This window comes from Myotis brandtii, unplaced genomic scaffold, assembly GCF_000412655.1.
Source record: "Myotis brandtii unplaced genomic scaffold, ASM41265v1 scaffold13, whole genome shotgun sequence".
Classification (NCBI taxonomy): domain Eukaryota; kingdom Metazoa; phylum Chordata; class Mammalia; order Chiroptera; family Vespertilionidae; genus Myotis; species Myotis brandtii.
In genome coordinates, this window is record NW_005354595.1 from 3,843,936 (window position 1) to 3,858,535 (window position 14,600).

General features: G+C 44.1%; 1 protein-coding gene and 2 pseudogenes across 3 annotated transcripts in view; 1 reads left to right on the top strand and 2 right to left on the bottom strand.

Annotated features, from left to right (window-relative positions):
• The window catches only part of LOC102252946, a 2,129-nt pseudogene extending 1,440 nt beyond the window's left edge, over positions 1–689 (bottom strand).
• LOC102241193 (U3 small nucleolar RNA-associated protein 14 homolog A-like) overlaps positions 1–14,600 on the top strand; it is a 70,619-nt gene that overhangs the window by 30,856 nt on the left and 25,163 nt on the right. For 2 of the 3 annotated variants that reach the window (XM_014534428.1, XM_005859793.2), the window contains one exon: positions 1,373–1,510. The exons of the other annotated variant lie outside the window; for it this stretch is intronic. The gene's annotated coding sequence lies outside the window, so the exon portion shown is untranslated. The remainder of the gene's footprint in view (positions 1–1,372; positions 1,511–14,600) is intronic. 3 annotated transcript variants of the gene reach the window in all.
• LOC102242703 lies at positions 12,479–12,984 on the bottom strand (annotated as a pseudogene).

A 14,600-nucleotide genomic window follows, 5' to 3' on the forward strand; every position in this document is an offset into this window, starting at 1 on the left:
CCCGCAACCTGGGCATATGCCCTTGACTAGAATCAAACCCAAGACCCTTCAGTCCACAGGCCGACATTCTATCCACTGAGCCAAACCAGCCAGGGCCTCAGGTTTCCTTTTGATTCTGCCTGCAGCCCAGAGAGAGCAGGTCTAGTTCATGGCCAGGGAGATATACAAGGCAGATCCCAAACCCATCATTTCATCTCCATCTCTCAGACACTTGTCAAACCTTCTCCACCAGCTTCCTTCCAAATAGCCCCATAATTCACAAAGCCCCTTCCTTGTGGTTATTCAGTTACGGCCTGTCCCTTTGTCTGACTCATCAGAAAGGTCTGAAATTCAGCAGTGGATGTATCTTAGACTTAAATGGAGTCCTACCATTTTCCCTGCCACATTATTATCCTGAGACAGTGAACTTCGTAACTAAAACACCAACCTTTAAATAGAATGGAACGTCAACAAAATCCTTCTTGTTATATACTGTGATTCCAATGTGACTTATGGTTTTCAGAACTCAGCAGCCTCTGCTTACCAAGTAAGGTCATATTTCCTTTTATGATCTACAGTAAAATGGCCCAAAGTCCCCGTCCTTTGAAGACCCGTCATCTGCTGGGCTTTCCTCACCAGTGAATTCTGAGAGTCGAGAGGACACTCACTTGCTCTACATATCTGTTCTGCTGGCCGCATTTGTCAGCCATTCCCACAAAGTGACCTGCTTCTCTGCATCCCTTGATCTCCACATAGATTTACAAGTGTAGAAGGGGCCTATGAACTGGATTTAATCCATTTGGTAATCACAGCCATTAGAGGTTTTTAAAAAAGATAACACTAGTCACCCCAAGGATGTTTGAGGTGGGTGATAGTTGGACACTCCCACATAACCTCCCTACCATGTTATAATGAAAGCCAGTCTCAGACCAGATTCTGCCACGCAGCAAACATGTGCTGAACACACATTCACTAGCAAGCAGGCACAAAACGGCTCACGCTATCTATTCTGGAAGCTTGATGAAGTCACAGCCTCTGGCCTTTTGGATGGTTCACTGGAGACAAAAGCCAAGACTACAGAGGCAGGATCCTGTCACCTTTCTGTCGCTATCAGACAAGGATAGTTCACATCAGTTGTCATACGCTGGGGGTGCACGTAGAGCCTTTTAGCAACAATCGAGTCTCCCTGGGGCTGTTGGCTGCCCAGTTCCCTGGATTCTGCCACCCTAATTGTACAAGAGTAAAGATATCTTAGCCAGTTCACATATTAAAAATACTTTTTTAAGTAGTCTTAGAAACATCTTCATTATGAGTGTTCTTTTTATATTTGACAACGAATACTTTTAATTTCACTAATAGGAGCCCATTTCTGACATTTTTTGCTGATCAACAGGACATCACTTTCCACCATAAAAACTCATTTTTGACATTCTGAGTGCAGATTGGCAAAGCTGGGACAATTGGCTGAGATACAGACAGCAGAAGCAGCAGAGGATGAACTGCAGATGAGAGTGCCCCCTGACCACCCCAGGTACCCCCAGAGTTAAAGCTGAAACTAACTGGCTCGTCTATAGTATCTCACAGTCTATTTGGAAAGTTTTAAAGTCAACTGCTGACATTATTATAGGTCCCTGAACTTCAAAGCCAAAGGCCACCAATCTCTTGGATGCCACAGATTGACTCCTGGACTCAGACAAAGCAATTACAATAGTTGGATGTTTTTTGGACTGCAAATGACCCATTAACAGGTCATAATATGAATTCAGTGGGACATGACCAACATTAAAACAATGATATAGGATATATAGAAATATCAGCATTATATGTAACTAGAAGCCCGTTGCACGAAGATTTGCGCAATAGGCCTTCCTTCCCCTGGCTGCTGGCACTGGTTTTCCTCCGGCACCTGGGACAGAGGCCTTTGGTCCGGCCACAGAGGAGAAGCCAAGCCTCAAGGCTAGGCTTCTCCACTGCGACCACAGTGAGGCTAGGCTTCTCCGCTGCGGCCGCAGCGAGGCTTGACTTCTCCCCTCCGGCTGCAGTGCGGCTTGGCTTCTCTGCTACCTGAAGCCAAGCCTCTTCAGTCTTCAGTCTTCAGTCTTCACTCCGGCCAGAGCCTTCAGTCTTCGCTCTGTGCCTGCATATGCAAATTAACCGCCATCTTTGTTGGGTTAATTTGCATAATCGCTCTGATTGGCTGGTGGGTGTAGCGGAGTGACACCAATTTGCATGTTTCTCTTTTATTAGTGTAGATACGGATAAGTATTGTTTCATGAAACTTTTGTTTGTGTTAGATATTTCTGGCATGTGTTTACTAGAATATTATGTAAAACATGAAATATTCTCTAAAATGTCTTTTTTTTAAAATGTGTACCAAGAAAGTTGTGAACTAACTCAAGTAGTTGAAAATACATTTCAAAACGTTAGTGTTATTTACTCTTTAAATACCACTTAGATACCAGTGGTCCTACTCTAGATTCCCATGTAGGCATGTGCTTCTGGGGCATGGTTCTGGCTGAACAGGTCCCACTTACATCAGTGGGCAGGACACTTGGCATCTTAATCTGCAATATCATTCAGGTTGATGGTGACTTCACTGCAGTCACCAAGGACAATGGATAGGCACTTGCTTTACACAGGGTGGGGCAAAAGTATGTTTACAGTTGTGAGTACATGAAAGAATTTATTCTTGCATGATTATTTATTAATGTATTATTTTCCATACGAATAACTGTAAACCTACTTTTGCCCCACCCTGTATTTGAATAACTACAGGACCAATCCTAATAATTTTGCACAAACCAAAGGAATCTATCTGTTCCAAAGATTCTGAGAGCTCTCTCAACCTCCCAAAACTAAAAACTGCCAGAAACCTCCCAATGGCAGTTCCAGAAAAAAGAAAGAAAAGAAAAAAGAAATTCTGTCTTTATTAGGTAATGGCATCCTGTCTGTCTCACAAGTATTCTGTATTCTGAACACTCGCCCATAAACCAGATGTTTTCTTATATATCAAATACATTGAAAAGAGTGGCTGAAGCTTTTCTGATGATTGCATTGCCTCCATCTCTGCTTACAGACGGTGACTTGTGGAGAGGGGAAAATCTGTCATAGGCAACCGAGTTCTGTCAGGTGTTTTTGAGAACTCTCTTATTGAAAGGTAGCACTGCCCGGGAGCGATTTTTAACTTCAGAAGGCATTTTTATTAGCCAAGTCATCAGTGCGCCAAGATCCTGCATAAGAATTGACAATGGAGTTTGCAGGGATGAATAGTCTGTCTACATGATTCTTTGAATTTAAATTGAGTTTTTGCTTAGTAATGTGATAAAAAAATTACAGTATTGGCTGCTAATATTAAAATATAAATATATGTATATATACATATATGCATTAAAAACAGTTAAAGAATATTATATGTAAAAAGGGATCAATGAAAAGCCAGTTGGTTTACCCGAGAGGAAAATGTGCTTAATAATGAGTGGAAACGGCTCAAAGAGGGAGCTCACCAAGGATGGTGGGTAGCTCATCCCCAGAAAATGGAGGAAGGGAATTTGTGATGCCTGTGGCAGAAGTCTCAGGGTAGAATGATCTGGAAACCTACATCGGGTGTATGCAAAGGCACTCGTCTGAGAGAAGCAGAAATAATGCAGTTTGTGATGAGGGAGCTGTGAACTAGCGACATAGGAAGTGACTCAGGCTAGTGGGGATGAGTCATATCAAGTTGTGGTTCGGGAACCAAGGAGAGAACTTGAAAACACCAGGGAGGCCCATCATGCACAGGGCAGCCAGCGGGTAATGGGCGTTCTCTTTGAGTGTGGCAGTACAGCGTGAGATTATAACCTGTTGAAAAGCTCCATCTCCTGTTCCAGCAAACACAATAGCCCAATTTTTCCAAAAGACCGCACAACCGACACTTTATTTTTTTAAAATCAGAAAAATGTGAGAAATGTCTGCCTTTTATCATTTGCATTTCAAAAAATTATTTTATTGATTTCAGAGAGGAAGGATGAGGGAGAGAGAGAACCATTGATCAGCTGCCTCCTACATGCCCCCCACTGGGGATTGAGCCTGCCACCTGGAGTGCCCCTACCAGGAGTCGAACCATGACCTCCTGGTTCATAGGTTGATGCTCAACCACTGAGCCATGCTGGCTAGGCTATAATTTGCATTTTTTTATGTGTGCCCTCATACAAAATGAAAGGAAGTTCCAGAATTAATCACATTTTAGTTTCTTCAACATGCAATGCATAGCGAATAATGGAACGTATTACTAAGCTGTTAAGTGTGTCCTTAGACACTGCGGTCCATCCTGTTGTGTTGGAGGCTGAGTGAGGGTGAGTGGGGCAGAGGGCAGGGAGACGGCCTCAGAACTGTGGGTGTATAAGAGGCATGATGATACAGAGGTCAGGGGCAGCCTTGGGCATCAGACGTCTGCCTTCACGTCCCAGGTCTGCACTTTTTACCTGGACCTTCCTTTCCATCTGTTCGAAATATGGAGCAAGCTCACCTGGAGTTTAATTATTTACATTGGTTGACCTATGCAGGCCCCAAATCCCTATATGATTTCTCAGATCTCTGCTAGTTCTATCTAAGAAGCATGGAGATTAAAAATATAAGTTCAGGGCCTCAGCTCAAATCCTCACCCTGCCACTTACAACCATGAGACCTTGAGGCAGTTAAGCAACCTCTCTGTGCCTCAGTTTCCTCAATGTGAAATGGGGATAATGACAGTACCTACATCATTAGGGTTTTGTGAGGATCGAATTACTCATAAGAACATGCTAAGTCCTCATTAGCTATCATTATTATACTTAAGAGAGGCAGGATAGCACAAGGGTTCAAGTAAGGAGAGCCACGCTGCTTGGATCTAAAGCCTGGTTGTGCAACCTTAGGCAAGTCCCATACCTTCTCTGTTGCCTCAGTTTTCTCATTTGTAAAACAGGGACAATGAGAGTACCTACTTCATAGGAACTGAGCAGGAATTAGTATGTTTACAGTTTCTAGAATAGTGCCTGGCATGTAATACATGTTTTCTGCTGTTATGATTGTGCTTATTTCGCATGTTTTTGTTTGTTTGTTTTTTTACATCAAACACTGCCTCACCCAGGCCTTGCCCATCCTAGGTACTCATTAAAAGGCTATTGAACACATGAAGGAATGACTACATACAGTCTAATTCAGTGGCTTTCAGTATAGATATTGGCTGTCCTTATTATTTCAGATTTGCCAAATACCAGTACACTTGGACTTGTCTGCATCATACATGACTTTTAAGCATAGACATTGTCCCCAGTTCGCCCTCCCTTTCTGCCCTCTGGTGCTTGGTACCAAAAGGGAGAGCCTCTGGGTCATGGGGCCATGACTTCCTGGGGAAGCATCTCTCCATTTCTCTGTGGGTACACTAGAGTCATCGTAGCATTCCCGAAGTTTGGAAATCCAAGGAGGATGCACAAATTATAAACATAAATCCAATTATCCTCCATCCCTTTCTGTGTGAATATTTCTGGTGGAAAGCAGCCACCACTGTCATTTGAACGTTGTTCGGGTGGCACTGCTAGGGAAGTGAGCAGGCCCCCCAGAGCTGGCAAGCTCCCCCGCTCACCCAGCGGCTCTCCCTCTGCTGCCTGGGTGGCAGCAGCAGTTTGCCCCTTCATAAACATCAAGACACAAAATAATGGCATGTTTAGTCTGAGTAATACATTAAGGAAATCAATTAGGCCCACATGCAACTTTCTAAGATTTTAATTACAGTACTTAGGGTACCACACTAGAGCAGTTTGTCAGGAACATAATTTGTTAATGAATAACAACTGACACAGTGTATTAGTTGGGATTGTAATTAGCTCTTGCTAGCCATCTATTGGAACCCTGATCAAAAGCCAGTCAGCGAAAGCAAACGAAATGAGCATAAATGATAACTCCGACAGCTCTCTCTGGGCCGCCTCCTGGATGCCAGTGTACCCGGAGGGGCCTGGCCAAGGCCACGTGCACATTTTCACTCAAGTGTGGTCTGGGGAGCAGCAACTGCCTCACCCAGGAGCTTGTTAGAAATGCAGACTCTTGGGCCCCACTCCACACCTATTAAATCGGAATCTGCATTTTAAGACTTACAAGCATGTTAAAGTTTGAGAAGCACTGTAGGAATAGAACGAGCACAGGTTCACAAATAGACAGATTTGACTGTAACTCCTGACATACCCATCACTAGAGACGTGTCCTTGGGCAATTGCTGAATCGCTTTGAGCCTCAGTGTCCTTATCTGTAAGCTAGATCTGCTAATACCTGTATGAAAGGGTCAGAGTAATGACTAGGAGTAGCATGTGCAAGCGCCTGGCACCGAGCAGTTGGACAACGAGATGCTCAGCAAGGCTTCCTGAGGACTGAGCCTGACTACAGTGCCACGTGTTTCTCTGACCTGGGTCATCTATGTGATGCCTTTTCTAAAAATCTCTGAGTACCTCTCATCTACCATTCATCAACGAGGTGGGACTAGGACAGTGGTTCTCAACCTTCTGGCCCTTTAAATACAGTTCCTCATGTTGTGACCCAACCAGAAAATTATTTTCGTTGCTACTTCATAACTGTAATGTTGCTACTGTTATGAATCGTAATGTAAATATCTGATATGCAGGATGGTCTTAGGCAACCCCTGTGAAAGGGTCGTTCGACGCCAAAGGGGTCGCAACCCACAGGTTGAGAACTGCTGGACTAGGAGGAAAAAGATGAAACATTAGAAGTAAGTTAAAAGGGTTAGTAAAGAATGTATTTTAAAAGATAAAATAGTGAAATTAGCCAAAGAGTATGCTAAAATTAGATTAACTTGTTTGTTTGTTTTTTAAGGTGGCCAAATGACCAGATAAGAAAATGTAGTTTGGTCATATCAACACCTGGGAGAGTGCAGGGCCCCCAGATTGTTCTGTGCCTTCCCACTGGAGGGCAGAGCCTGAGCCTCGTATCCACACGTAGTCCTCCCAAGATGGGATCCTTGCAAGAATCTTGAGAGTGAGATCCATAGTTGAGGATCAGATATTTTAGGAAACATCCTTGACACAATATGCACAATGGATATGTTCTTTATAGAGTATGCAAACTTAAAAATATGCACATTGATGCGATTTCCTCCAAGGAAAATTTCCCTAAGCTTCCTCACCCAGCTCAAGATAGTGCTGGAAGGAGCCCTTACCTAAGCTGATTGTTACAGCATGTGCTCAAATGCAGGGAATTACGGCTGTGTCATGGCTCATACGGAAAAGGAGAATGTTCTTACAGCACATTGTAGGTACCTGCAGGGGTTCTGGGGCATCTATGAAAAAAGAGATAGAGTGAAAAAAAAATCATTTTTTTTACATCATGTAAATACAAGGGAAATTAAAATTTGAGAAATATATTAGGTTTGCATAAAACACCCAAATAGAGTCAGTATTTTAAATGAAAAAAATGAATGTGCTTCTGAAAATGTAATTTATTAAAAAAAAATCAAGCTTGATGCTTGAAATGGCTGTACTCAGTCCTTATCAAAAGGTGTCAATTATGATCTCTTCAAATTTTGGACATTCGCCACCAATGAGTAACTTTACATTAAACCATATTTAAACCATTGTTTTACAACTGTTCCAAAATTCATACTAGTTGAAGTTATATTTGGAGACTATAGCAGCTCATCCTTTTCTTTTATTGATAAATTTACTGTTGAAATTTCTTGTGATAATGCAAGTGTTTTTCAAATCTAATTGAACTTTTTTATATCTAGCATTTCAAAACATTAAGGTGACTAATGTGCAGACTGTCGCATATCATTAGAGTAGTCACCATTGAAAGGACACATCCATTACTAACAGGCGGAAATCCCCAATGAGAAGGCCATCACCAGGAGCTCAGCCTTCCTGCTGCCCCTCCTCTAACAAAGCCAGGTGGCGCCTTGGGCTGTGTCTGCACTGTGCTCCTCTGGAGGACCCATGGGTCACTTGTCTTCGCTGGGCAGTCTGGGCTCCATGTTCAGCTGCCAGCGTAGCTGTTCAGGTGGAAGGGCTTCTTTTTCCTTGGCTCTGCCCAGCACGTGGAGGCCGAATCAGTGTTCAGTGGTGCTTGTTACACTCCTGCCTGCAGGCACTGTGGGATGTCCCGACAGATCTCGGTCATCTTGGCCACCCTCTGCAGAGCCCCAAATAAGGCTGTTTATGGCCAGAGGTGGCCAGTCCAGGATCTCCAGCAGCCCCAAAGGCTTGGGGGTTTGAGGTCTTGTTGCACACCTGTAGCCCATTCTTGGCACGCAACTTGGCCAGTTGGGAAGCTTTGAATTACTCAGTGGCAGGAACCAAGCCATCCTCTTTCTCTTTCACTTCTTGAATCTATACCTGGTGGGTTCTCTTACCCGTTCCTCTTCCACTTCCTGGTCCAAAGATTGGTTGAAAGATTGGTGCCTTTCTCTCCCATATCAGAGGCGACTTGGCCATCTCCATTCAGCTTTCATTTCTGCCAGATGACAACCTGACCTTGTCTACTGTCCTCATCCCACAGGAAGATGCCTGGGATACTCAGCACCAGGTTTGGGATCAATGTGGTCTCTTAGTGGTTGGATTTGCTCCACTTCCTCTGGTCATTTTGGGGTGCTGCTTCACCTTGGTCTTTCTTGCACTGCGATGATAACATCCACCCCTGTTTGGGGAGCGGAAGAGGAAGAGATTCAGTAAGTAGGAAGCAAGGTGCTTCAGGCCTCCTCTGAATTCTTTATTCTCTTACAGGGGCTTTGCATGAGAGCATCAAGCACTTACATAGCTATTAATAATTCTGTCATTTCTTTCCTACCTGGTCACTGAAAATTAAACAGTGTTATATGGGAGGTTTCTATTAATGTAATAACATACATTCTAAAGGAGATTCTAGGCCAGTGGTTCTCAACCTTCTGGCCCTTTAAATACAGTTCCTCATGTTGTGACCCAACCATAAAATTATTTTCGTTGCTACTTCATAACTGTAATGTTGCTACACTTATGAATCGTAATGTAAATATCTGATATGCAGGATGGTTTTAGGCGACCCCTGTAAAAGGGTCGTTCGACCGCCAAAGGGGTCGTGACCCACAGGTTGAGAACCGCTGTTCTAGGTCATATGCAGAAGTTACAGAGAAGATAAGTTGAAAAGCACAGCTCACCAGACCCCAAACCATATCGAGGATATAATAAGGTGGAGAGAATTGAGAGTTAGGGAAACTTTATGAGAATTTCTTTGGAGATAGTGTGGCTGTGCTGGGAGTCCTCCTTCCTTATCTAAGGAGGAAGGTTGAGGGGAGCTTCCCCTTCACCTTGTCAAATGAAGGAGTTTAGGGGAACACACAGACCTGTTGTTGTCTGACACCATACTACTGCCCCAACCAGCATATCAGAGGGTGAAACCTGGGCTATCTAGTTGATGGGGCAGCAAAACAAAGGAGAATTGTTTCTGCTTGGGGCTTGGCCTTCACTCCCAGTAGAATTATTAAGGTGGAAGAAGTTGCCTCAATAAAAGATAAACCAAAGTTGTATTTCTGGATTCCCAAGGGCAGAGGAGAGAGTGAGTAATACTAGATCAGCAGGCTTTCGTCTGGGTCAAGATCATGGCCTGTGAGAGCTATCTGTGAACTGCCCCAGAAAACAATATTAACGCCTTCCCCCCGAAAAAACAAAACACCTTCCCAACCTGATAGTCAGATAAAACGTTTCTGCCATTTTTACCTTTCCTATCAACTATGTACACCTTATCCTGCCCTTCCCCAGCCCTGAGGGCATCAAAGACTGACCTTGACTAGCTACCACACTCCTTCCCCCTTCCTCCAGCACCTGCCCTCCTGGGGAAGAAAGGGAAAGTCTTGTCTTCAAAGGAGTTGGCAGCTTTGATTAGTATTATAGGAGACTGGACTTTTTAATCACTGGATTGATACTGTTTGCAGCTTAAAATGGCCATCAGACTTTTGATCAGAGAGTGGTCAGAAAATCATGAGATTGCCTGAGGTTTATCTCACTGAATGCAGTTTGAAGGGAAAGTGGGAGACACAAATAAAATTGCAATCTGATTGCATTCCTCAAGTCCTGGTTTTTCATGGTGCTGCCTGCCATTTCTTAATATGTATTCCCTGGGCAGGGAGCTCTGTAGGGATAGAGAGAGCATTGGAGCAGACCTCACATATACCTTCAATGTAGAGTCACAGAATGTCAGGCTTGATAGGAAGCTTTAAGTCATCCATTCCACCTGTCTGCTATTTTGAGCCCCTCTGCCACACCCCTGCCCAATGCTCACCCCACTTGAGTTTGGACATCTGCATAAATAAGAGGATGCACATCTTCCCAAGACAATTTCCCCCATTTTGGAACAGCACTTTTCCTTTTGAGTTTGGTTGCCTTTTCAGTTTGATGTAGTCCCACTTGTTTGTTTTTGCTGCCTTTGGTCTCGGAATCACATCTAAAAAAAATATTGCCAAAACCAGTGTCAAGGAACTCTTACCCTGTGTTTTCTTCGAGGAGTTTTGTGGTATCAGATCTTATGTTTAAGTCTTTAATCCACTTCAAGTTAACTTTTGTGAGTGGTGTAAAATAGGGTCCCAATTTCATTCTTCTTCAAATGATTATCTAGTTTTCCCAACACCATTTATTGAAGAGACTATCCTTTCCCCATTGAATATTCTTGGCTCTATTGGCAAATATTAGTTGATCGTATATATGAAGGTTTACTTCTGGGCTCTGAACCTGTTTCATTGGTCTGTGTGCCTATTTGTATGCCAGTACCATACTGTTTTGGTTACTATACCTTTGTAATATAGTTGGAAATCAGGAAGCATGATGTGGAAGCTTGAGAGATACTGATTTCCAAGTCCTGATGTATTCTTCCTTGGATGATGCCTATTTACTCAAGCCTCTTGGAACCTTCTCTGGCTCCCCAAACTTCCGCCATTCATATTGTTGCTCCCATCACGCTGTATGGGATTTTTTCTATATGTCTGTGAGCACCCTGAAGGCAGGGATGATCTTATCTTGTTCATTTTTAAACCCATAACACCAAGTTCAGTACTTGAAGAGTAACAGGTGCCAATAAATTAATTCCCTTCCCATCACTGCATAATCCGTAGTCCTAACGGGGAGGGCTTCAGCTATTCCCCTTCAGTCTCATCAGAACACTAATTCTTTGAACAGATCGATTGCCCTTTCTTTGCTACAAGCCTCCTTCCTAGGTTTTTCTTTCCAATTCTAAAAACACTTCGATTTTTAAAATTGTACTGAAAAGAGGAAGAAAATGACTTTTCAAGGTCAGGTAGTTGGGCTGATGGGTCAACTGGGAAAGAAATAGATGAATTCTAATCTATTGTCTGAAACTCTGTCCATAAAAATCAAACTGTCCTATTTCTGATATCTTCACCTCATTCAATGGCATTATTTTCTTTGGAGGAATAGAACATTTATTATTCAGACTCTGGGCAGAGGAATGAAATGGCCTGGATCTAGAGATAAGAGGCAATTTACTACTGGCCAGCCACTGTCCTTGCATCTAACAAGTATTGGTTTAAATGAAAGCAGCGTAGGCCCATTGCTGCCTCTGCTCCAAAAGAGAACATTTATTTTGAGCCATAGTTTTGACTGCCTTTAATGCTGTTTTTGAAAAATGTTGTGCACTTTCATGTCTGTGCTTCTCTTCTTCCCACCCAGCCTCTGCCTGAGGAGCCTTGTGACCACTCATTAGGTCATTTCAATAGCCTCCCTCCTGGTTCCCTTGACTTGGGGTTCTCCCTCCATCCTTTTCAATCCAACCCCCACACCACAGGCTTTCTAAAGTTCAGGTCTGGCGTCCATGTCAAAAGCCCCCAGGGCTCACTGAACAAGTATGAGCCTGTGAGGGTGGCCTTAAAGGCTCTCCACCTATTGTTCCTTCCTGTTGCATTCTTTCTGCTCCAGCCAGTTTCACCAACAGCCGCTTCCTGACATTTCCTCCCTTTCTCTAGAGCACGCTGTTTCCTCCCTTGGAATGTGCCTTCACTCACCTTCTGCATGCTCTACTCTCCTCATCTTCTCCACTCTTTAACTCTCCCCAGTAGCCTTCTTTCTATATCTTTTTTTCCTCCCCTTAAAACCTTGGCACTTTCAGTTCTCTCTTGAATGCTAGATCTCTGCATGGCTGACTCCTCCTTCAGGGCCCAAGTCAAGGTCAAATGTCACCCTCCTCCATTTGTTTTTGTTTTTTTAACTGTTAAGAAAATTTTTGTGGTTTTATTGTATCATGAGGCATTGAAACATCTGAACAAATCAATATCTGGACGGTGAGGCAGCTGCTTTCTCCTTCACTTCTTTGGGTTACTGGAGCAACTTTTCAGTAGATTAAAAAAAAAAGAAAAAAAAAAGACAACCTTTTGCATTACTTAAGTCTTTCCAAGGCATGCACTGGTACAACACAAACTTCTCCTGTCAGATGTAACTAGTCTAGCATCCAAACATCATGCACAATACCTAGATAGCAGCAGTGCACTGTGCCCACTCCCACCTCAGTCCTGCGCATTTGTGTATGCTATTTGGAGCATCTGGAGGAGTGTGAATAGTATCTGGAAGAGGAGGGAGGAGGAAACAGCATGAGTGCCTGGCTGGGAGGAGGTCAGCCGAAGTTGTGCAGGGCAAGCCTGAACATGTCATTGGTGCAAACCCAAGCATCGTTGATGTTCTTCAATAGGAACATCTGGTGGAACCCCATGATGGGGTCTTCATCGGCCTTAAGCTGGCCCACAACCATGCTGAGGATGCAGCTATCTGGCGTGGGCTGGTGGTCCTGTACTGTGATGCTGTGCTGGGTTTTCTGGAACGGAAGGCTAGACAACTTCTCCACAATGGCAGCTTTCCCCTGGAATTGCTGTCCTTCCCACGTAAGGCATGATGCGTCAATGTAAATTGTGCCTAGTTGGGTTCTGTCATTATCAAATAACTGGTAGTAATGTTGAATGAAGCTGGATCCAGTCTGCTCCCAAATTGGCTTGTCTCCCATTCTGGAGCATCACCCAGCATCGTTGAAACCCCGAGGGGCTGGCACGATGGTGGCAGCGGAGGCGGCAACCCAACGCGGTCGGCGACCAACTGTCCCTTCCCCCCCACCTTCCCTCGCCACCCCCCTCCTCCATTTGTTATAAGATTTGATGTATGTGAGACCTCTTATTTATTTACTCAAACTTTCGTTGAGTCTTATTATTGTGAACTTGGCACTCTGCTGGGTATGAAGGCTACCCAAATGTATAGGACCAAGCTGTTTTCCTCATGGGCCTCGGCTGAGTAAGAGCCGGAAAAGTAATTTCAAAGACCTCAGGATATTTATGGTACAATGCTGGAAAGGGCTGTAATGGAAGTCTTGTGGGAGCACAGGGAAGGACATAACTATTAATAACTATGCCTGGGGGGATCAAGGAAGGTTTTAGAGAGTAACTGACTTTACCTGGATAATTACAGTGGAGAATCCTTATTTTAGAGTGAATGAAATTGAACTAAATTATACTGTTCTATTTAAGACCTAGGATTTATCTGTGTTTGGTAAATATTTAAACACGAGGAATTCTCGATTTTCATACATAGTTTTAATGGGTATTAAATATAATCAGTAGATTTCCCTACTTTTTCATTTATAAGGATTTTAGCACTTCTTATTTAGCTGACTTTACAACAGGGATTGATGGGGCAAGTAATATCAGGAGAGAGACTGAGTTGGTGGGGCTCTAGCTTTTCTTTCCTTTTTTTTTCCCTGCAAAAAGCTTTATTGTTTCATTTGATCCAATGCATGGGAGAGGGCTTCAGGGTGGTTAAAGAAAGGCTAGTAGTTTCGGGAAATGGCTCAGGTAAAAGCCAGACACCAGGGAATGTAGAGGGGCCTCTCAAAGGCCTCTGGGCTCCAAAGGCTCCTAGTCATGCTTGAGGGTGAGCCTTTCGAAGAGAAACTCACCCAGCCCGGCCGGCATGGCTCAGTGGTTGAGCATAGACCTACAAACCAGGAGGTCAACGGTTTGATTCCTGGTCAGGGTACATACCTGGGTTGTGGGCTCGATCCCCAGTGTGGGGTGTGCAGGAGGCAGCCGATCAATGATTCTCTCTCATCATTGCTGTATCTGTCTCTCTCTCCTTCCTCTCTGAAATCAATAAAAATATTTGAGAGAGAGAGAGAGAGAGAGAGAGAGAAAGACTCGCCTAGCCCAGCCTGGGGGCAGGCCAGCCTACGGATGTTAGTCAGGTGGTCACCCATCTTCTTGATGAGTTTCACCTCCTCACCCAGGAAGTGGTTCTCCAGGAAGTCACAGAGATGAGGGTCTGCGTGGGTAGAACCCAGGGCCTGCAGCTCCAAAAGAACCTAGCTCAGGTTCCTCTCCAAGGCCAAGGCAGCTTCCATGGCATCCTGAGGCTTCAGCACATGGTGGAAGAGAATACAGCCACCTCTCTTGTGTTGCAACTTTAAGAGATGCTTAGCACCCTCGCACTTCTTCTCCGCCAGCTTCTTCGCCAACTCGCAGAAGTAGCAGCCCACGCCCTCGAGAGCCACATCTCATGGTTGAAATAGAAGCCCAGAGAGAGGTAGGTGTGCGAGGCCCGCAGATGCGGGTTGGCCAGGCAGTTGACCGCAGCCTCCATCTCGGTGGA